The sequence below is a fragment of the Anas platyrhynchos genome, chromosome Z, assembly GCF_047663525.1.
Source record: "Anas platyrhynchos isolate ZD024472 breed Pekin duck chromosome Z, IASCAAS_PekinDuck_T2T, whole genome shotgun sequence".
NCBI classification, from domain to species: domain Eukaryota; kingdom Metazoa; phylum Chordata; class Aves; order Anseriformes; family Anatidae; genus Anas; species Anas platyrhynchos.
This window is the reverse complement of record NC_092621.1, coordinates 74034920-74058094: the sequence shown is the minus strand read 5'-3', so window position 1 is coordinate 74058094 and position 23175 is coordinate 74034920. Positions and strand designations below refer to the sequence as shown.

General features: G+C 39.3%; 1 long non-coding RNA gene across 1 annotated transcript in view; it reads right to left on the bottom strand.

Annotated features, from left to right (window-relative positions):
* Positions 1-22355, bottom strand: part of LOC140000773 (uncharacterized) — a 48648-nt gene extending 26293 nt beyond the window's left edge. Inside the window, exon 1 of the long non-coding RNA XR_011805973.1 lies at positions 22318-22355. This is a non-coding gene — a long non-coding RNA (uncharacterized lncRNA). The remainder of the gene's footprint in view (positions 1-22317) is intronic.
* Positions 22356-23175: the final 820 nt, after the last annotated feature.

The window sequence follows — 23175 nt, the reverse complement described above, 5'->3', positions numbered from 1 at the left end:
GAAGAAGCTACTATGATAGACAGTGTGCTATCAGAAAACAGCATGAGTTTGTATTTGTGAACACACTGCTGTCAGTATGTTCCTGGTAATTTCAGATAAGTAGCATCTTTTTTCACTGCACCATTATGTACTCAGCAGAACATCCAAAAGCAGTCCACAAACTTCCTACTCCCCTAGGATGTATTCTGATGCATAAAAATGCCAAAAGCTACATAATAACAGAGTCAGTCAAACAAGCCACAATAAAGCTCTGTTTCCTTAACCAAGTATCTCAGGGTAGGAAATGCTCCATAATAAACACACTCTCATCACTTACCAGACAGTTGTTTCAAGCACATCAAAATAATAGTGGATTAAGTTAGTTAAGCAAGTATTCGGGCACCCTCATGTTTCCCATAAATACTATGAGACCATATATTGAAGCTGGTATTTCAGACTAGGTTTCAAAATTGATATAAATGATAAAGTTTTATGCCACTGGTAGTTTTCATGTTATTGGGCAAAATACTTACCACCACCAACTTTTTATTGCCTATTTTGGAGGCTACAAAGAGAACAGAGGTTAATGCTGGGATGATAAACTATTTTTAGGGAAGCACTTCTCTCCTTCGATTTAGTTTGTGTCACCAGACAGTCAAGGTAGGCTCTTAATTGGGTGCTTAAAGTTGGCTTCTGTAGACTAGCTGTCATTTCTACATCAAAAAATATGGTTTTCTTTGTCTCCTGGTAGGTTCTTTGCACCTACAATGCAGGAATGAGTAATGCACCCTGGCCAGCTGCAGGCAGCCCAACATCCAGCTACCACAAATTTACCTTGAACTTCCAACAATCTGAAGAGCTGTCATCAGGCAGACAATTTTTTTCAATTTTCTTTCACACAAACTGTAAAAATTCCTTCCTTAAAAATATCTTAAGTCAGGAACAAAACAGATGTAGTTACAAGCTAGTGACAGCTTCTCTCTGCACTTTTTTAGTGCCTCTATGTGGCCAAAAATAGAGACTTTGGTCACTGCAAAGAGGAGTTTTTACCTTAACGTGGGAGAAAAGGCCAAAGGTAAGAGACTTGAATATAATGACACTATTAAGGGCATGCCTATGCAGCACAATACATTTTTTTGTGTAGTGATTTGCAAGCTATCCTAAGGACAAGTAAGTACAATACTTTCTCTAACACACGTTTCTGTTCTAGTTAATCAGCTCTGTTAAGAAACTGGCAATTAGCATGGGTGTAATGTAGAGCTAATGCAGCCACAATTTTTCTATTTGTAACCTCATACTTACATGATAGTGCAAGGTGGAATGTAGTCATACCTTGTGTGCTATTTACACAGTAGGTTTTTTTTCTTTTTTCTTTTTTTTTTTTTTATGTAAAGATAATTTAGAAATTTATATACAGAATCAAATGCTGTGTGAAACAAACCTATGTTATACTGCAAAGTTCTAGCGATGATCCTCTCTCTACACTTGAATTTATTTTGCATGCTTTCGTAGTGAAGCATGAATATTGCTATTCATTTAACAGAAATGTTATATCTCTGGTGCCCAGAGCCGGGCTATGAAGCTGGTGAAGGGCCTGGAACACAAGTCCTGTGAGGAGTGGCAAGTTTCTCTGCAACTGCCTGAAGGGGAGCTGGGGGTCAACCTCTTCTCACAGATAACTAGTGATAGCACTAGAGGGAATGGCCTCAAGTTGCACCACGGAAGGTTCAGGCTGAAAATGAGGAGACATTTCTTCTCAGAAAGAGTGGTTAGGCATTGGGACAGGTTGCCCAGGGAGGTGGTGACATGGTGGCATCACAGTCCCTGGGGGTGTTTAAGGAAAGGTTGGACATGGTGCTTGGGGACATGGTTTAGTGGGTGACATTGGAGGTAGGGGGATGCTTGGACCAGATGATCTTGGAGGGCTTTTCCAACTTTAATGATTCTATGATTCAAGAATACCGTATGAAGGTTGATTGTGTTTGAAAAGACTCACATTCTGCTTTGTAACAGCAAAACTTGCTCCTTAATAGGTTCTCTCTCTAGCCTTCTCACTAGTACATAAACAGTATCACAATAGCAATATTAAATATATGTAGTTTATAAACCTACAAAATTTAATTCTGGGGTGTGACAGAGCTCCAAACAGTAGTCATAAAACAAGTCAACTAGCTGAAGATTCCATTTTGCTGAGATTTGTAGAAATCATAGAAATCTCACTTAGAAAGGATTTTTTATCTCTCCAGTTAAGACAGTTTATATTGTCTTCCATTGGAGTCTTTTTCCCTTTCAACTTAATTTAAACCACCTGATAAGATAAATATTAGAAATGTTAGATAAATAGATGCTACATTTCCTTTTTTTTTTTTTTGTAATGTGACCAGTGGAGAGCATGGAAGGCAGTGCTTGAATAGCTACTCCTCTTTAATCTCAAAGCACTTTATATGGGAGGAAAGGGATCTTATGAGAGTGAGAGGCATGCTCCTGCTTACCCACGAATTAGCTTTGCGGACAGTTTCACCCACATCAGTAAGCACATGTAAGTGTGCAGTCCCACTGACTTTCAGGCACCTTCACAAAAAAAAAGTGTAAAATGGCATTATTCTCCCACTTCAAACCTTCATTTGTGCTCCTTCATTTTTCTGTGCCAGTAAGGGAGGTTTTGCTCCAGACAGCTATCTTAACCTCTAATCTTTTAGGAAAACATAGCCAATTGGAACAAGATTAAAAGCTGCTGTCTAATGAAGGTCCTATGCTGATTAAAGAAATGCTGTTGTTGAAGAAAATGTAGAATCCGTCAGATCCATTACTTGTTCCTGCTGTTCACATCAAATTTGAAATTTCCTGAGTTATGTAGTCAATAGAGCGTAAGAATTTTTTCTTGGGTTGGGCTGGTTTTGTTCGTTTGGTTGTTGTTGTATTTTTTTTGTTGTTTGTTTTGTTTTTGTTTGTTTGTTTGTTTTTGGGGGGGAGGGAGGGAGGGAAGAGTGCATGTATGGGAGTCCATAAAAGGGCCACAAGGACTACTATATTAGCAAGTTACTATCCTTTTATATTTAGAAAAAATAATGTGAGTAGAAGCCACTGTCTTGTGTGCTGCACAGAAATTTCACTAGCACACTGAGAAAGATCAAGAGGGAATTTTTAGTTTTTAATTTAAATTTGAGTTATACACATTATACAGATCAAATAAAGCAAGAATAGATCCCTTAGTTATTTTTAAAAGTAAATTTTGTAGCTCATCTGGACTTAATAACACATACAGTACAATACAGAAACACTAGAAAATGCCCTATTTATGATGTATAATTGAAACTATGCTTCAAATGTAGTCCTCCAAAGAAATTTTCCAGCCATTCTATGATTCTAAATTAATTTTCTTGCTCCTGCAAGCAAGTTTCCTGTATTCCTTTCAACATGAAAAATGCTAGTTCATAACAACCTTCTCACCCTATGAAAAGCCAGTTATGCTATTTTCCAGGTGTAATAAAGAGGCAGAAGGTAATTATCTCTAAAGGCCAATGCCTTGACAGCTGAAACACCACTTTAAAAATGCAGTGCTCTTTGTAACAGAGCCAGGTGATTCTTTTGAATACCTGTTGATAAACAACTAAATATTTATCCCCTAGAATCAGCTAGTGGTAAACTCATCAAAACTTCAGGAAAAAAAAAAATCCATGCAAACAATTCACTCATATGAGTGGGGTTTCTGTTCATATTCTTCAGAATCCCAGAGGTTTCATGATCCATCTTAAAAGTGTCGAATGAAAGATGATTCAGCAAAATGAGTTTGCATGTGTTATACAGAAAACAAGTACGAACTTTCTGAAGGGTTCACAGTGTCCTTGGTATGCTATCAAAACACTGAAAACCACTGGCTGGAGTAATCCACTGCTTTACATCATATTACAGTATATTTAGCTGATAATATTTCTGTCACAGAGCAACCACGGAATATTTCCAATAAATTCTGACTGACATCAATTGAAATGCATCATTGACCATGCAAGGAGGATGAGTTATCAGGTCACGGAACTAACATACTGTTAAATTTTATGGTTAATCAGAATATCGTAGAATAAATATTCATGACAAAATTGATCAAGCTGTGATGCATAGTCAGTGGTACAGAGAGACCAGATTTGTGAATCCTTATAGACAAACATCGTTAATGCTGACGCTGTTGGCATTTCACTGAAAAACATAATTTTACAAAGCTGTCTTTACAAGCAAGATTCCTTGATCACATTACTTAAATAGGGTTGCTTTATCATTCCTGCTTTAGCCATTACCTCAGCCCAAATACATGGCTAGACCATAAATAATCTAAAAACACACCATAGCAGCAAAACAATGAATTTGTAGAACTATATTTCCCCTCTCACTCTCTCTCTCAGAATTATTAAAATAATGACTTTTTCGCTGAGTCTACAAGATTAAGCATTAGGCTATCTGGGAATTAATTTCACAGAATATTCTGTTGTTTCCCTTTGTACGGTTATGGTTTTGAGGATGTATTTAATTTAAACATCTTTGTTAACCTAGACAGCCTCATGATAGCAAAGAAGAGTTAGTGGTAGACAGGAGCTAGCAAATTCCTTTCTAGTTGTGGCTCAGATTTGGACTAGCCTGATGCAAAAGCTGAAGTATTGGTTCTTAGATAACCATAATACATATCATATAAAAGCAAGTCTCCTCTTTACAAACTGTTTGATAATATGCATAAGGCAGAAAATCTTTCACCATTAGCATGCAGCTACAAGAGAGCAGTTAAAAAAAATGGAGTATAAACACTATAAACCATAAGCAGTTATGAAACATTCTAAAGGTTGAAAAGTTTATATGCAAACAAGAGGAAATGTTAATTGCTCCTTTTTTTTTTTTTTTTTTTTTAGGAACTGATTTCCTACAGATAGTGATCTCCAGGTTTTAACATTTCTTCAAGAAATGTTAATTCCTTTCCTTAATTCTACTCTTTTTATCTTACAGAGAGCAGAAATAGCTAATTAAATCTGAGGTCCACACAACACAGGTTTGGGACAGAGTAATACTTAACCTGGGAACTTTGAAATTTAGAAAAGGTAATCCATGGAGGAATGACATGGGGTAGGAATGAAGGGCACAATACTGTACTTTGAATTCCAGACAGATTTTTCTTCCTCAAAATTTTAAAATACTGTGGCTGGAAAAGCATGTTCTTAAAAAAATGCCCCCAGTTCCAAACACGGAATTTGTCCATGATGTAATTTAATTAGAGATAACTCCTAACATCAAGAGCCATAGCTTCTGAGCACCGTTCCTCTGTTAGTCTGGGAGGCTGTTGTACGTGATTGCTGTCGTGTGTCTATACTTAACACGTATCATAAATAGTTGTATTACATAACTCTGCTTTCAGGTAGCTGTGGGAAGCTCACTGCTTTCCTCTTTTAGGATACAAATCTCTCTCATGTCACAAAGCCCCTATCTGCAAGAAGCCTTATGCCTGTCAGCTCTGCCAGCCCTTTGAACAAAAGCCGGCCAAAACCAGGAGCAGATTGCTCCTGTTAGAGGGGAAACCAATGGAGACATTGCTTTTGACAGAGCTCTGTACAAAGCAGGTGCTACATCTTACTCTCTGGAATGTAGCAAAAGACAGCTTGTAGGCTAGAAGGCCTCCTTAAATGAAGCATTGTAGTTATAAGCAAAGAAATTCAGCTGTTTTAAGGGCTAGGCTGTCTTCTGTGCCTGCTGTTAAATTTTTCAGCTGTGCTGGTCCTTCCTACTCCATGTTCGTTAACAAAATCCTTGAAAAATAATAAAGGCTAGCCAAACCTTTCTTCCAGAGATGTCTTATATATTTATAGAGGATGGCAGTGAAAAGTTGGAGCAGATAGTTTCCATAACCAGAGCTGACCTAACTTCTACACTTTTACGAGAAGTAGCTACTGCCATCTCTTAACAATATCCTCCCAATCTGAGACAGTGAGAGTTTCCTTTGCTTAATGTGGGCAGCTTCATTCTGAGACACCAGTTTCCTCACTGAGATCAAATTGGTTACAGTAATGTTAGACTTGCTTAGTATGAGAATAAGCCTGACAGTGGCCATGTATAAACACACCAGAATTATGAACTAATCTAGTCATTCAGAGGCATCTAACTTCTTAAATTCCAGCTTAATGAAACAAACCTCACAGATTTTACTTACCAAAGATACAGCATCATAAAGCACTGCTTTCAAAAGGAACTATAGGCACTTGATTTCTTAACAAAACACAGAAACAAAAATCAACTCAAATGTGAACATTTGTTATGAATTTAAGGATGTGGCAACTTGCATGTTCCAGAATAGTTCATATTCATATCCCTTTTTAATGTGGATATAAACAAAAGCAGGTAAGTAGCCAAAACATGCAAAACTATAACCATTTAAAGAAATAAAATTCAAGCTGAATGACACATATTTAAACCATCAAAGAAGAGGTTATTCACTGTTATCTGGCTGCCCACCATTTACCAGCATAACCATCCCTCTCATCTGCCACACACTCAAAATGGCTTCTTCTCCTGTCAGCCTTACGTACAGGAGAACTGGTTTCCTCAGCTTCCAGACATCAAACAAATGTACCCACAGCTGTGCTGAAAACAGATAAGCTCAGCATTTCTTTCAGGTGTGATGTACCCATTCTAAGAGCATCCTGTGAAGAGCAGTGAGTTGTCCAGCATACCTGGCTGGCATTCTCTTCAAAAGCATAGTAAGGCGAGCGAAAAAGCACATGCACACACATTAGAAACCTTTCAACCTGCCAGAACTACAAAGAACCATTTCACATATTGTTGTTATTGATTCATATACAAGAAGAATAAAGACACCCACAGTGGAAAACACCAGCAATTTAAAAAGAAATGCTGTACTTGTAAACAAAATTCATTCCACTCAAGCTCCATTATCTACTGGTGCTACAAAACTCAGAGAGGAAGGTTATTTAACAGCTTAATTTGAATCCAGACCATTCAACAGACTGCTCCTTGCTCAAAATCCAAATACCAGCAAGTCCTTACACCCTTTCAAAATATAATACCTGTTATCCCTCTTCCATCTGCCCTCATCTCATCCCAGACAATGGAAGAAACGTGCTAATTTTTCCTACAGTATGCCAACAACTGTAACCCTAGTGTAAGCTGATTTTTCCATTACAGACCATACATCAACCCCTCCCATAACTTGAATGGGGATTTGGGAGATGGACAACAGCAAGGAAAGGATCAGTTGTGCAGAAGAGATCTGCAGGCATGCCACAAGGGCTGCTGAGTGGAAAGGCAGAAGGTATGTTCAGGGCAGCCTTCTGCAGGAAAACCTCCTTCTGGAACTCATTCCCAACAGAAGCAGAGCTGCTGTGCAAAGTGTGTCAAAACCTAGATCAGCATTAGCAAAATAACTAGGGTAAAATTGATTTAAATGATTAAATGAAACTGTTGAAAAAAGCTTTTTAGCTGCTCTTGAAAAAAAGAATTAACTTATATTATTTAAATTACAATTCAGTAATTGACATGTATTTTTAAAAAGGATATAATCACTTTAACATCAGATATGCAGACCTGTGTGAATAAAAAAGAATTTACAATTGGCACTTTCCACACAATATTTTAATGGCAAGATTAGATATCTATATTAAATTAGCAGCAGTTTTCTGCAAGACAAGCTATTTCCATACAGTTATACTTCTCACAACACTTCTAGGACTTTATGCTATGACTTGGTATAGAGCAGCACAGTGCCCTTTCTGGCTATGAAGGCCAGCCACACTTTGATACCAGACTCAGAAGTACTGTACACCATGGACACTTTCTGAGCTCCTACCAAGTGAGATGGCACTGCTGATAGACTCTCACCTGGCTGATTCATTGCAGATGTACTAACTCAAAGCACTACTTATAAGGAAATATTAATTTTATTAAAAGCACGCAAAAGACAGTATGCGTGCACTAGCACGCAGAAGTATACTTGAAAAAGGAAGGGTAGTATCCTTGTTACGCAAAGAGGTTGTATTTGGTTATTTTTGAACCTGTACCTTGTATGCCTTGTGTATCAGATGGAGAGACTCCTGGGAGCAGACTACAAAGGGAGTTTAATTGTCCAAATGCAGCCTTTGCTACAAAATATGCAAAACCAAATGACAACAGCAACAGCCTTTCAAATTCCTGCTACTGCTCTGCCTTTTCTAGCTGTAATTGTTGTGGAAGCTACAATAAACACCGAAATGGCTCCTCTTGGTATAAGAAAGTACAATGAGAGACTATCTATGACTGTGCATACACTGTGACAGTGAAGTACTCAGCTTATCTGCACAGATAACAATCAGCATTGGAAGGTTACAAACACCTCTGACTTTGAAAGCAATTCAAAAAAGAGAACTGTACTGTTATTTCACGGAAGCACAGAACATACAGGTCAGAAGCGACCTCTGGAAACTACCTGGTTCAATACTCTGCTCAAAGCAGGTTCATTTCTATCAGGATGCTCAGCAACTTGCCCCACTGAGGTTTGAATATTTCTAAAGATGGGTATATCAGAAAGAAATTCACTGATCACATCTCTCTAAACCCACCAGTCCCACCCAACTTTTCACCTCCTTTCACGTGCATTTATCTCACCAATTTAGTGAGAAGAAAGCTACGGAGAACTCTGCCAAAGGCCTCGCTAAAGTTGAAGTCCACAATACGTGCTGCCTGCATGGTGCCAGCCACCTCATCACAGAAGCAGATGGGTAGGCTGGGCAGGCCTTGCCCTTGGTAAACCTGTGCTGGCAGCTCCCAGTCACCCTCTCTTTCTACAGCTGGAAATGCCTTTCAGGAGCACTTGGATCCACACACGTTCCAGGGAAGTGGCAGAGATGACCAGTCTGTAGGTGCCTGGATCCTTTCTCCATTCTTCTTGAAGAAAGGTGCAACATTTTCCATCTTCCCATCAGCAGAAACGTCCCCAATTGTCACGACCTTTCAATGTCAAATGCCAGCACTCAGCACCCTTTGGTGTAACATCTGATCCCATGTGCATATCAGTGGGTGAAGTGCTCCCTAAACCCCATCTTCCTCTCCTGTGTGTGCTGCCTCCTTGCTTCTGAACTCTGCTAGGAGACTCGGGGACCTCAGTGCAGGCCTTATCAGTGATGAAAATGACAAAACCAAAAAAGACAAGCACTTTTGCCCTTTCCACCTCCTTTGTCATGAGGTTTTCTGCCCCTCCTGAGTGGAGGGGACACATTTTCCTTAGTCTTTCCTTTCACTGTTGATGTATGTATAGATAAACTTCTGTGCCCTTCACAGCCTCACCAGTTTCAGCTGCAACTGAGCATTCTCCTTCTTCACTCCACACTCAGGCAGCAGGTACTCTCTTCATAGCTCTTCCTTGTTTCCAGCTTCTCTTCATTACCTTTACGCATTTGTGACCATCTCCAGTCACGTTGTCCTCTGGACACCTCTGCTCTGTCCACGGAGCCCTTGCGTTACCTCAGGTTATGGGAAAACTGCCCTAGCTTCACAAAGTTAGTGAGTCTCTTTCTAAACAGTCAAGCAATCCTCATTCTTTGAGGAGGGTTCCCAGGAAAATGATTCATTCACGGGTTCATGCATGATGATATTTTAATCATCACAAGAACTTAATGCTAAAGAGAGAGGATCTCTATTTCAGATTCATGTGTAAACACCTAGATTTACTAATAATTCTTCAAATCACCAAGCTTACTTCTCAGCCAAGAAACCCTAACTCCATTTAAGCTGAAAATTAAGAATGCACAATGTTGAAAAATATAAGTATATATTACATATGAACACAACTTCATATTTAACTTGCACATTATCCTCCTGATTGATTATAGACTGCCGGACACAATTTTATCAACAGACATATATGCCATGCAAGTGGATTCAACACATGTCTACTGTCTAAGAAATCTGTGCAATCTTATAAGATACTTTGTGTTTTGAACAGCTAAGGTGCATATTTAAACAAATTCTGTTGTAAGCTTCAGATCTGAGACTGGCCTCCTTTTGCCAGTTTCTTGCATGCTACTCTTCCCACAATGCTGGTTCCCACAATGTTGCTTTAAATCCACCTAAATACAACTTTCAGGATGTTTTATAAAATTATTGCAATTACAGGAATTCAAAGGACAGTGACAATGCTCTTGATGTGTGTAGTATTTCTCAATTCTCATGCAAAGGGAAGTCTTTTTTGTCTCTGCTTTTGTAGATCCTTGTGGATTACCAAAACACTCAACCGCAGAGGACAAGATCCACTAACCCAACCTACCTTCATTTTCAAATTGCAGCTGGACAGCTTTGAGTATTTACAGCCTTATAGTACAACTGCTGCCTTTCTCATCTCCTACTATTCGAACAGCAGTTGGAGACAGATGACTTAAATACCTCACCCAATGCAAAATGCCATCCTGTATTCTTCTCAAGAACATGGTACTAATCATCTCAAAAGAGCTCAGAGGGGACAGGGCTGACTACATGAACGTCAGCAACAGAAAATGATATCATGACTAAATGTTAAACTACAACAAGATATGCAGTGAGAATTTTCAACTGGATAGCCTTCAAATGAATAATTCATGCTTTAAGCTAACATTATCTTTGTAACAATAGAAGAAAATCTTGGGTCAAGCTTTTACGTACCAACTTGATTTTTTTCACACCATAGTTCACAAATTGATATTATGTCAGTATATACTTTTAAAAAAGCTAACTACCAGGGAATATTTTCAATATATGAAGAGAGAGCAACAGATTTCAATTCTGCTTAGCCAGCAACCCTTTTCTACAACGTGATCTTCCAGCTCATGAAGATTCAGCTACCATTCTGCTGCTCCTAATTTAATCAATTCTCTCCTCTTATTCAAAAGGAAATCAAAATCACCTACACTTGAACTCTCATGGTCTTTTAGCCAATACTCTCCTCAGTATATGCAGTCCAAATATAGAATAGATTTATCTTAGGTGCAGAGACTAAGTCTCAATATCCTGCTATTCCTTTCAAGCTGGGTAAAAGCAATCCAGAAGAAAAAAACAAATTGGAAGTTTATTTTCTTATTTTGGAGTAAAGAGCATCTATACACATCCTTTTTAAAGGAGAATATTATTTTTTTTCTTCAAGTAGTGGAAAAAGAGAATTAAATATCTTTGCATATAAACAATTATTGTTATGGTTAACAATAGAATGTCTTCTGCTATTAAAAAGCACAGTATGAGAAGTAATGGGAACTGTGGGGTTCTAGATTTATGAATAAACAATTTGCTTTACAGCATTCACTAGGATATATCAGCATTCACTAGGATATATCAGCTTCTTGCAGTCCAGCTGATATAAAGAACAAAGTCTGAATTGCATATGTGCTTTTACATCTGCAAAATTAGTGCAAGATAGTAGAAATATCCTTTCCATGGAACGTAAGAAGCACAATTGACAGGAGAAAGAGGAAAAAAAAAAAAAAGTTGACATATGAATCAGAAAACAGTGAAAAGATTTAGGAGGGGAGTGCCTTCACCTTCTGACATACACAATTAAGGACAGTTCTGACCCTGATGCTCAAAGGCCCCTAAGAGTTTACAGTCCATTAGCAGACAAAATAAAACTTTACAAAGTTCTTGCATCTAATCCTACACCATCATTAAAGAAAGGCATTACTCACTCCCTGGTCTCTACTTATGGTATCTTCTCTTCATCAGCCTGTGAACCCAGACATAAAATCATCCATCATCTGCATGGAAACGTTCTGCTGCAGCTTCCTTTACAAAAAGAAAGCAGCAACAGACTTGGTAAGCATTTAAGGAAAGATACTGCTACAATAGCACAAACACAACCACTTTCTTTGAGATTAAAAGAAAAAATACTACACACTGCTAATTTAACACTTTACCTCAAGTATTTTATTTGCAGTGACCATTTACTGGTTAAATTATAAGGATGAACAGCATCACACTAAGAAGGCAATTGAAATGAAGAAATTTTCATCTGCAGATTTCTTCCCAATTTACATTCTTACAGTGAAGGAAATAAATTACTCTGTAAAGCAGAGCAATGGTGTAGAAATAAGTGGTTTTAAATTTCCACTTTCAGTGCAATTTGTCTTCTTGGACAGTTCTCAGACATTCCAATGGCTAAAGTATTGGAAGATGAATAATTTCAGATGGGTTGTTTCACTGCAAGACCTTGAACAACTGTTTTCACCCTATCTGTGCCTCAGTTCCCTGCCACACACAGAACAAATAAAAGTTATATGGGCTGAGCTGAGACAATGAATGGAAATTGTTTCTGGAATGAAAGTGGTGTAACTCATATATTCTGGTCTGTCCCTTTTCTTAGTGTAGTTCCTTTCACCTTTAATGATTAATGAGGTAAATGACCTACTTGGCTCACTTTGTCCATAGATGGAGCAACTTGAAAATATTCTTAGGCAAGAACATTTCTTACTTGCATACTAAGCCTGTTCCATCAGGAATGTTGATTTCCTCCTCAGAAATCCCCAGGATTAAAAATTAATTAAAAATTTAATCCCCAGGATTAAAAATCCCCAGGATTAAAAATTAAGTATAGAAGAGTATAGTAGTTAGGTCCTTCATACACTGACTACACCACCTGCTGCTGAATTACCATCAATTAACTGCATATAAATTTTTTTATAAAATAGCTTCTCCAATCTCCTGAATATATGCTATATTGTCTATCAATGCAAAATGAGCATTAACATGACTAATTTCATCACATGTGATTTTGTACTTAGTCTGAAATACTTTAAAATCATAAACACCATATAGAGTTCCAACACTGCTCAAACTTTATTTTATGTACACACCATGTATAATATTTCAGTGAATTGTTTCTAGTAAAAATTTTAATTTCAAGAGCTTTAAATTCTGTAAACAAGTTTAGCTCAGCTCTAATTGACTTCTACTAAAATACAAGGACACCAGTTTCTAGCAATATAGCATGTATACATTCTGTCAGGAACCTTTCAACTTATTTCTGTCCCTCTGCTGACCACAGGTTGTGTGGGGTTAGAATGGAAAAGCTATAATTTCATTATTTCATTCTCTGTAAAGGCTGCATTGCTTTCAATGGGGGAACACAGATGCAAACGAATCATAGAATATCCCGAGTTGGAAGTGACTCATAAGGACCATCAAGTCCAACTCCTGGCACTGCACAGGTCTACCCAAAAGTTTAGACCATGTGACTAAGTGCACAGTCCAATTGCTTCTTAAATTCAGAGAAGCTTGGTGCAGTGACTACATTCCTGGGGAGCCTGTTCCAGTGTGCGACCACCCTCTCGGAGAAAAACCCCCTCCTGACATCCAACCCCCAGATCTCTGCAGGGCTGCTCTCCAGCGTCTTGTCGCCCAGTCTGTATGTAAAGCCAGGGTTGCCCCATCCCAGGTGCAGGACCCAGCACTTGCCTTTGTTAAACTGCATGTGGTTGGTGATCTCCCAGCTCTTCAATCTGTCCAGATCTCTCTGCAAGGCCTGGATGTAGCGAGGTGGCAAGGCATGGGATGTAGCAGGACAATACAGCTCAAGTTTCTTGACTAATTTGCAAACATTTTGAAAGCCTTGTTTCACTAATGTGTAATGTAGGTTGCTGCAATGGTTTAATTCACAAAAATCAGCAACTGTTCACAAACAACAGTACTTCTTTCTCCCCTACAAAGTATTTTGGCGATTAGAGTAAGTGCTAACAGTAGGTGTGAGAAGCCCCCATACTGACAACATTTCTACATGGGTGGCTCACCACAAACCCCTCACAGGTCCTACCACAACCATCCAAGACCCTTAGAAGTGTCTTCAAGTACTCATTATGGAGCACCATGAAAATGTTTTTCTAGTTGACAGCTGTGGTGTAAATGCCTGAAGTAACTAGGAAAATAAAACTAACATTCACGTTTTTAAGGAAAAGGTACAGCATTGAAGAGGCTTTCAGGGTAGGGCATAACTGCATTATCTGAGCGTTCCCTAGGCTCCCAACCTTAGATGCTATCGCGCTGGGGAAACTTGGTGTGCTAGCTCTAAGGAACACCACGGAGCGTGGAGTGGAGTGGAGACACCACGGCTAGGCTCTGTGATCAGGTGGGACCTCGATTGTTCTTGTGCACAAAGCAGCACTTTTTGCCACCCTAAGCCAAAGACCTGTCATGTTTTGACAAATGCTGTACCCTAGTGTTCTTTTTGCTCATTATAATATCATTATAATACCAAAACACACCTCCATCCCAAAAGCTACCCGCCTCCAAGGTGCGACCACCCCTCACTGAGCATGCGCTCTGAATTTCTCGGAGCCTATTACTTTAAACGGAGACGGGAAAACTTTACACCAATCATAACTAAGATATGCTTGACTAGAGCCACTCAAGCTCCACCTAGAAGACAGAAAATAATATAAATTGGCCCAAGAGAGAGGGGATGTTGGGGAAGATACCATCGTCAGGGAAGATACCATCGTCAGGGGAGATACCATCCCGAGGACATACAACATCCTTAGGACCTCCTGACTCCTGGGATCAGTCGACGGGCTGAGCCTCTCTTCCCCCCCCCATTGGGACGCCTTTGGGTGAGATCTGAATATTTGCTTATAAATCTCTATAGAGTCTTTGATCCTTTTAACGCGTTTATTTCTAGGCTGCACACCTGTAACACCTGTAACACCTATAACACCTATAACATCTGTAACACTTATAACATCTATAACATCTATAACATCTGTAACATCTGTAACATCTGTAACACCTACAACACCTGTATAACATCTGTAACACCTATAACACCTGTGTATTTCATGCATACTAGCTTGCTTTTGCAGATAGTCACTATCACCGGCAATCCAAAAGAACCTGATTATCTGTTGCTGTAATAAACCATACTTGATTGCATTGTGATAGCTCTCATTAATGCAACTAGGGTGAGGGTGGTTATCCGTGATAGTTCAGTGTTCTGAATCTAACCAGACCCCCAGACGGTTAATGCATTGTTGGTGAATGTCTGACGGACCCCCAGGTGGTTAATACGTTTTTGGTGAATGTCTGAGTGGACCCCCAGGCGGTTATTACGTTTTTGGTGAATGTCCGAACGGACCCCCAGTTTTGGTGAATGTCCGACTGGTTCAGTACTCTGAATCCAACCGGGCCCGTGACGGTTAATCAGCTACACCCCTTTAACGTGACAACAGCTTAGAAAATAAATGTGCCATTAATAACAGGACATTTTCTGGTTTCCCAAAGAGCCTTTCCAGGGAAGGGGTAGAAATCAGGTAATGTCAGTTTCCAGAGTAGAGAAATTCCTGTAGTAGAAACCTACAACACCTGCTTTACCAACACAAGTTTTGTTTGCAAAGAAAAATCTGAGAAACAGCAAAAAGCACTGATGCAGATGGATGTTAGAAGAGCCTCAAATCATAACCAGGGTTACAAACCCCTAAACTGGGTAATGGGCTGTGCCTCTGGTGTTCCAACAACTGAGGTAGAAATTACAATAACTAGAGTCAGATTCCATTTTTTGGTATTACTTTTGTTTTTATTTTATTTTCTGCTTTTTAAGACAGAACCTGACCAACTCAAATATCTGAAGCTTTGTAGCTGGCCTCTGACCACCTTTTAAAGTCAATGCACTTCAGAGATACTGCTACATTAAAATCAACTTTCCGCAGAGAAAAAAAAATCAGCCAAGTTCATAGTCCCTACTGTCTAAGACATTAATTTATACACTTTTTTCCCCCCTCTGTCACTCACTTTTTGCAGGTAAGCCTTTAACAAGAGCTAGCAAGACTTCTTGTTTTGATTGCACAAGTGAAAATAAAGCCCCTGGCAAGAGAACTGCAATAGTTTAGTAAATGTTGCAGCAGGAAAACTAGAACTAGCCTGTATCTCATGACTTCCCAAAAACCTTGTATCTGGAGGTCTTCAAGAAGTAGATCACATAAACACATTTCTATATTTCTGACATATATACATTCATTTATATTCCATTTCAAGACAACTACTGGCTGAAACAAACCAAAGCTTCAAACAGTATTATGTACTATGGCATGATGACAACACCGTATCTTCTTTCTTTCAGCATCATCTGCAAAAACTGATTTGCTTCTAGACAAATGTTATATGTTTAGTTAATTTATTTTAAATGTATCTAAATTGCTCTCTTAGATAAAAAAAAGAAAGGTTTCAAAATAAAGGTTTTTAATTTAGGACAAAAGCACCAGATTTGCTCTTTTCCTAAAATACCCCCAACTGTTTCCTGAACTAAAACAAGTTTTTACTTTACATCTTTTTAATCATTTATCTTCAAATATTGATATAAAGCAGAATTTCATGCTTGGAAATATTTCTATAAATCTACATTTTGAAAGTTGGCAAAGATACTCTGATCTGCACAGATAATCACAAAAAATGCAGGAAGTGCTCAAAGAATGACTGTTTTCTGACTAAGTAAGCCAGAGGATTTACAACATTACAGTGCCCTGATTAATGAAATGATGACTAAGTCTTCTCAAACTGGGAAATGCCAGGGCTTGCTTATTTGTACCAGTCCACTGAGCAATTTTTCCCAAGAATTAATATTGCTTGCAGGCACATACTTTGAGGTCTCTGTGGACAGCCTGCTTGGTTTCTCATATTCCCAAATATTTTTTTTATTGGTAAGATTAAACAATTAGCAGAAAAGCCAGAAGTCTTCTGTATTAAACACTGAAACCCATTCATGATGAGCTTTTGGACAGCTAGATTCCTTCAACAAAAGAACTGAAAGGCCAAGAGAAATACTCTTATTACCACAATGGCAGGCACAGGATAAACCTTACTGAAGTCAAGCCTTTTGTCTCCAGCAATACCAACATTGAATGAACCTAATGTTGTTAAAAAAAAAAAATAAAAAAATTTTGGTCATTCTTATTCTTCATTAAGATTATCTGAAGCATTTCAACAGTCTCAAATGATGCTTTGGCCACCATACACATACCTAAAAATTTATTAAAGGTGATCAAAAAGATTTGGAGAACCTACTCATTACACCTACAACAGGATGCAGAAGTGCATTCATAAGTACACAGTACTCCCTTCAGTATTAGTCTGAACAGTAAAACATTTGTGTATTTATGAATTTTGGTTTAAGCATGTGTTTCTTATACATGTAAATTGGAGCAATAAATTGTCACAATGAGAGTCAGCGTGCCTCCTCTCAGTCTCCACCCTCTACCAAACATACACATCATAGCTATTTAGGTAATAAATAGATGCCCTAGATTTGATCATTTTCTCAGATACCAACATGAAAAAGGCTGGAATTTCAGAGGAAAGCTGTACAGGTAGACTGTACCATACACTTGCATCAGTCAGATGTTCACTTAATTATACTTCTCAATGTTTACTGCAAAAGTTTTGCACAGTAAGTTTCACTTGTATATAAGAGAATCTTTGATGTTACAGAGTTAAAGATGCATTCAGTGCAATTACAAAAATTCTCTTTAGTGATCGCACAACCAACCGACCAAGGGATACACAATTGGCAACAGGACACATTGCATAGCAATGGACATGACTGAGTTGGCTGGCTTTTGGAATAGCTTCTTATCTGAGAAATGCAAGGGATGCTCTCACTTTTCAGATATATCACTTGGCTTCTTAGCTATACAGTTCAGTGCAACATCAAAACATGGTGACACGAAAAATCACACACAGATAACACAGATAACCACCAGCTATAAAAAACTGCTTTGGCTAGCATGATTTCTGCGACAGCATGTGCGTGGTATATTGGCTGTATTAGGAAACAGGTTTCTTTTTCCACTCCAGTAGTCTGAAAAATTTACATCCTTTGCACAGCTAGATAAGTGTGTGAAAAACAGCACTTTGCATGGCTTATGGACACGCTAATCTGCATACAGGCCACTGGGGAGATAAGCAGCTACGTCTTCTGGAATACTTGTTAAAAGGGAGCAACGTACTACTGGGTTACCACTTTCCATCAGGACTTCTTTTCTGCTACTGTATGGGAATAGCCGGAAAAATAAGCAATACACATCAGAGTAACTTTGAATTATGTAAGAGATCAGAGATTCCTTCTAAGTAATAAAATGGAAGCCTCACTGCTCAAACCAAGCTATCCATGAAGCAGTCCTGAACCACTCAGGCTCCAGCCTAACAACTCTGGGAAGCCAGGGACAGCGAGATACCGTTTGGGTGCTGTTTCCCCCACATTTCAATCACCAGGTAGGCACAAAAAAACATAGGAGCTACCCCAGTTTGAGCCCAGCTGGCAAGCCAGAGACAAAAATCTGTATGGGCTTAGATGTTTGTAAAGTATTTAAATGCCAAAGCACTCAGGCACTCTAATAATGTCTCTCATTTAAGAACGCTGCCAGCCAGAATATCCTCCTCTGCATTTGTTCTGTCACAGCAGAATAAAGCTAACTTGGGCCACAAATCTGTCCCTCACTTCAGCCACAGCTCATTTTCCGTGTTTAAGCTGCAATTGTCTTTATCTCAGCAAAATTGACAGTTACCGTGATGAATAATGACAATGCCATTAATAGGCTCCTACTTAAATATCTCTATTAAACGTAGCCTCTGCCTCCATGAGAGCCTATGATGTCAGCTGAACAAAAGCTGACTGATGTATTAATGAGAGAGATTCATTAGCTAAATTAGATCTGCTGTTCAGCAAGGGCTGATGGTATCACACTATTTGTGCTAGAAGTGAGCACTGGTATCCAGGATTTCTGACAGAAGTCTGCTGAAGACAAATAACTCTTCCCTCCACAGCACAGAAGCTCTGATTTAAAGGACGTGCTACAGCAAATGAAACAACTCTGTGTTCGGCTGACAATTAGCAAGTACTTTCTGCTGGTAGAGGCCCCCCTGCGATGCATCTGTTTAAGAAGAAAGCTTTAAGCATGAACGATAGGCTCAGTGTCTGACTCTGAGTGCAACTGCTACATCTGTTAGCACTGCAGTTGGTTTGTGTCCCCTTGTCACTTTTCTGAAAAGCCAACAATAAAAAAAAAAAAAAGATTCTTTGGGCAAATGAAGCAGAGGTGCAAATTGCAGTCATACCTCCCCATCTCCTCGCACGTCACTTCTTGTCTTCGCAAACAGCACGGACTTGCTTGCCTGCTTATTGCAGGTATCCACACTCACTGCTGGCAATAGGAATTGGTCAACACATGACAGCTGAATTTGGTGCTATCCTGTAACAGACAAGCTTCTGCAGAGGGGAAAGGACAGACCTCAGCTTTGTTACAGAGCTGGATTCAGGGCTATTCTTCTGAGAAGCCCCCTTCCCTCTCCCCTATTGTGACCAGCAGTGGCGTGTGTGTGTGTGTAGGGGGGTGAGACTATTGCTGCAAGCTGTGTTAGAGTGTTTCTGACAGCTAAGTTATTGCCAGTTTTGCTATGATCCAAGAAAAGAAGCTACCAGTTGCAGTGAGGTTAGGTGACACTCCTGATAAATTAAACCTCATGAGGTAAAAACAGAAAAAACAGGGAAAACCATTTGGACATAAGAGGTAAGTCAACTATTGATATCCATCATAGCTGACTTCAGTGAAGTGTTCATTAGAGGGTCTACAAAACACCAACTTTCCTATGTTTCTCCCCACCTCCTAAAGTCTCTGCAATGGCATTTTTTTTTCTGGTAAGTTAATGATGCAGTCTACACAGATATGAGGAATCTTGAAGGCTTGAACACAAATTTTAATGTATCTCAGTTATAAAAGCTTAAAAAATAAAACCGAAATAAGCAGGTCACATTTGAGTTTAGTCTTGTAATAAGCATGTTTACCAGGGTTAAAGAAAATGTTTAGCTTTAAAGGGGAAAAGCAGTCTAATACTGATTATATTTAATTTACATTTAGATTATAGTGATTGCTTAGAGCTCTTAAGTTTTCAATCATGCCTTGTTGCAAATATTTTCAAACACACTATGTACAAACCTGATACTGAAAAAATGTATACCTTTGTTTACCATTCAGAGAAAATAATATTTCATAGTCACTAATTATTTCTATTTTAAAGCTGTCTAATGCAGAACATATGGAGCTAAATTAGCAATAGCACTGCACAAACGTGGCTTATTATTTGCAAAAAATATTTAGAGAACTCCAATTAAGCATACAGAACTGGTGAACTTCCAATTATTTTGGCCTCAGAAGCCTCAAAGAGGAAGTATGAGAAAAATGAAATTATATTTTTTCATGAGGAGATTTAATGCTTTTTAAAAAAGTTTTGAATATCAGAAGCACTTAAGATTTATATGTGAGAAAAGGAAATGAGGATCAGAGATGCAAAATAAGGAAAAAATATCAATCCCCAACAGAAGTCCATACACCATTTTGCAAGAGCAGGAACAGGCATCCAAGGACAGGGACAGTTCCCAGAAAACCCCAACAGAATGTGAGATTTAAATAGTAATTCACTTACCAGTAGAATCATAGCATTATATAGAGTGGTTAGGATTGAAAGGGACCTTAAAGATCACCTAAATCTAATGCCCCTGCCATGGGCCTATGCCACCCTCATCAGGTTGCCCAGGGCCTTGTCCAGCCTGGCCTTGAACATCTCCAGCGATGGGGCATCCACAGCTTCTCTGGGCAGCCTGTGCCAGTGCCTCACCACCCTCTGAGCAAAGAATTTCTTCCTAACATCTAAATCTTCTATTTTTTAGTTTAAAATTGATATCCCTTGCCTTATCACTATCTTCCAATGTAAAAAGTCATTCTCCATCTTATTTGTAAGTCCCTTTTAAGTGCTGGAAGACAGAAATGAGGTCACCCTGGATCCTTCTCTTCCTCAGGCTGAACATCTCCAGCTCTCTCAGCCTGTCTTCACAGGAGAGGAGCTCCAGCCCTCTGATCAACTTTGTGACCCTCCTCTAGACCTGCTCTGACAGCCCCACACCCTTCTTGTGCTGGGGGCCCCAGAGGAGGACGCAGCACTCCAGGTGGGTCCGCATAAGGGCAGAGCAGAGGGGCACAATCCCCTCCCTCCTTCCCCTGCTGCCCACCCCTCTGTTGGTGCAGCCCAGGATGCAGTCAGCCTTCTTGGCTGCAGGCACCCACTGGTGGTTCATGTTGAGCTTTTCATACACCAGAGCCCCCAAGTCCTTCTCTGCAGGCTGCTCTCCAGGAGCTCTTCTCCCAGTCTGTGCTCATGGCTGGCATTGCCCTGGCCCAGGTGCAGCACCTGGCACTGGGACTTGTTGAACCTCATTAAGTTCATGTGGGCCCACTTCTCAAGCTTATCCAGGTCCCTTTGGATGTCATCCCTTCCTTCTGGTGTGTGACTGCACCACTCAGCTTGGTGTTATCTGCAAACTTGCTGAGGGTGCACTCAATCCCACTGTCTATGTCATTGATAAAGCTATTAAACAGCACTGATCTCAAGGCAGACCCTTGAATGACACCTCTCCTCACTGACTTCTACCTGGACATAGAGCCGTTGTCTACAATTCTCTGGCTGAGCTGCAGCCATCCAGCCAATAAAGACTGACCGAACAAATTCTTAGCTTGGACCAGTGTCTTGTCCAAAGTAGACTCACTAAACAAAAACCATGAAGAAATTTCTTGGACTTCTGCCAAAAAAAAAATAATCTGATTTTGAGAAAAATTTTAATTTCAAACAACTTAGATGTTTACTTGCTAGCTAACACTTATCTAGGATGTGTCCTGAGTAACCGTACATGAAACAAGCAGTAGCCATACCTGCTGTACTTATTCTCCTGTGCTCATTAGTTCATACACCCACACAATGGTTAAGCAACCGGGGACACAAACTGCTGCCATATGAAGGCAAATCCAAGCTCAAATCACAGCCCCTCTCAGTGTTACTTATCATCAGTATGTACCTTGAAAGAAAATATCACAGCAGGCCAAATTAAAATGCGATACATTTTGAAGTATTTATTTGTATCACCTTTTTCTTGCATACTGTGAAATGCTTGCACAAATGTCAAATAAGGGATGTTGTTTTTCTCAACTTGATGCCAAAATGTTGTTCCTTCTGAAAACTGGAAAATGTGTAAACTGCTCTATTTTACAGCACGATAAAGTTTACTTTGTATTTTACAGATGTCGTGGTTTAACCCGGCCGGCAGCTAAACACCACGCAGCCGTTCGCTCACCCTCCCCCCTCCCTCTCTGGGACGGGGGAGAGAAATGGAAAGTGAAGCCCGTGAGTTGAGATAAAGACAGTTTAATAAGACAGGAAAATAATAATAACAAAATAATAATAACAATAATAACAATAATAATAATATGGTGATAATAGGGAAATAATAATAATATGTACAAACAAGTGATGCACAATGCAATTGCTCACCACTCGCTGACCGATGCCCAGCCTAACCCCGAGCAGTCCGGCCCCCTTCCCCCAGCTAGCCACCCCTATATATTGTTTAGCATGACGTCAGATGGTATGGAATACCCCTTTGGCTAGTTTGGGTCACCTGTCCGGGGTCTGTCCCCTCCCAGCTCTTACTGCACCCCCAGCCTGCCCGTTGGCAGGACAGAGCAAAAGGCTGAGATGTCCTTGGCTTAGTATAAGCACTGCTCTGCAACAATTAAAGCATCGGGGTGTTATCAGCACTCTTCTCATCCTAAGCCAAAACACAGCATTCCACCAGCTACTAGGAAGAAAATTAATTCTGTGCTAACTGAAACCAGGACAACAGAATAACCCGATATACTGACATATGGTAATGATACTTTCAAGGATAATCTTTACTTTCATTTACATTGTATTATGTAGATATTTTTGCTACGTACAGCAAGCAGACATGTATAAACAATTACAAACTGAGCAGGTAGTTTCTGCTCTTTACGCATCATCTTCCAAATGTTTCTTTAATGAAGACAAACCACTTCTTGCTGAGATTGCAGACCTTTTTAAAGGATACATTAATATTTCCAGAGCTTATTAAAACTATACCTTTTAAATTTTTAAACATTTAGCTATTACAACTGTCACAACTTCAAGGCAGAAAGGAGATGAATTACAACACACTACTGTGCATGCAATGACTGAGCAAAGCCATTGTTTTGTAGGCAGACTTTTGAAAAGACAAAATGAAATCTCCCATTGCCTTCCTTCCTATTTCTATATAAATTGTTATGCAGTTTAAATCTAGGACATGGAAATTTAACCATTTTGTGAACTACTCTATACTTCCTCAGTGTT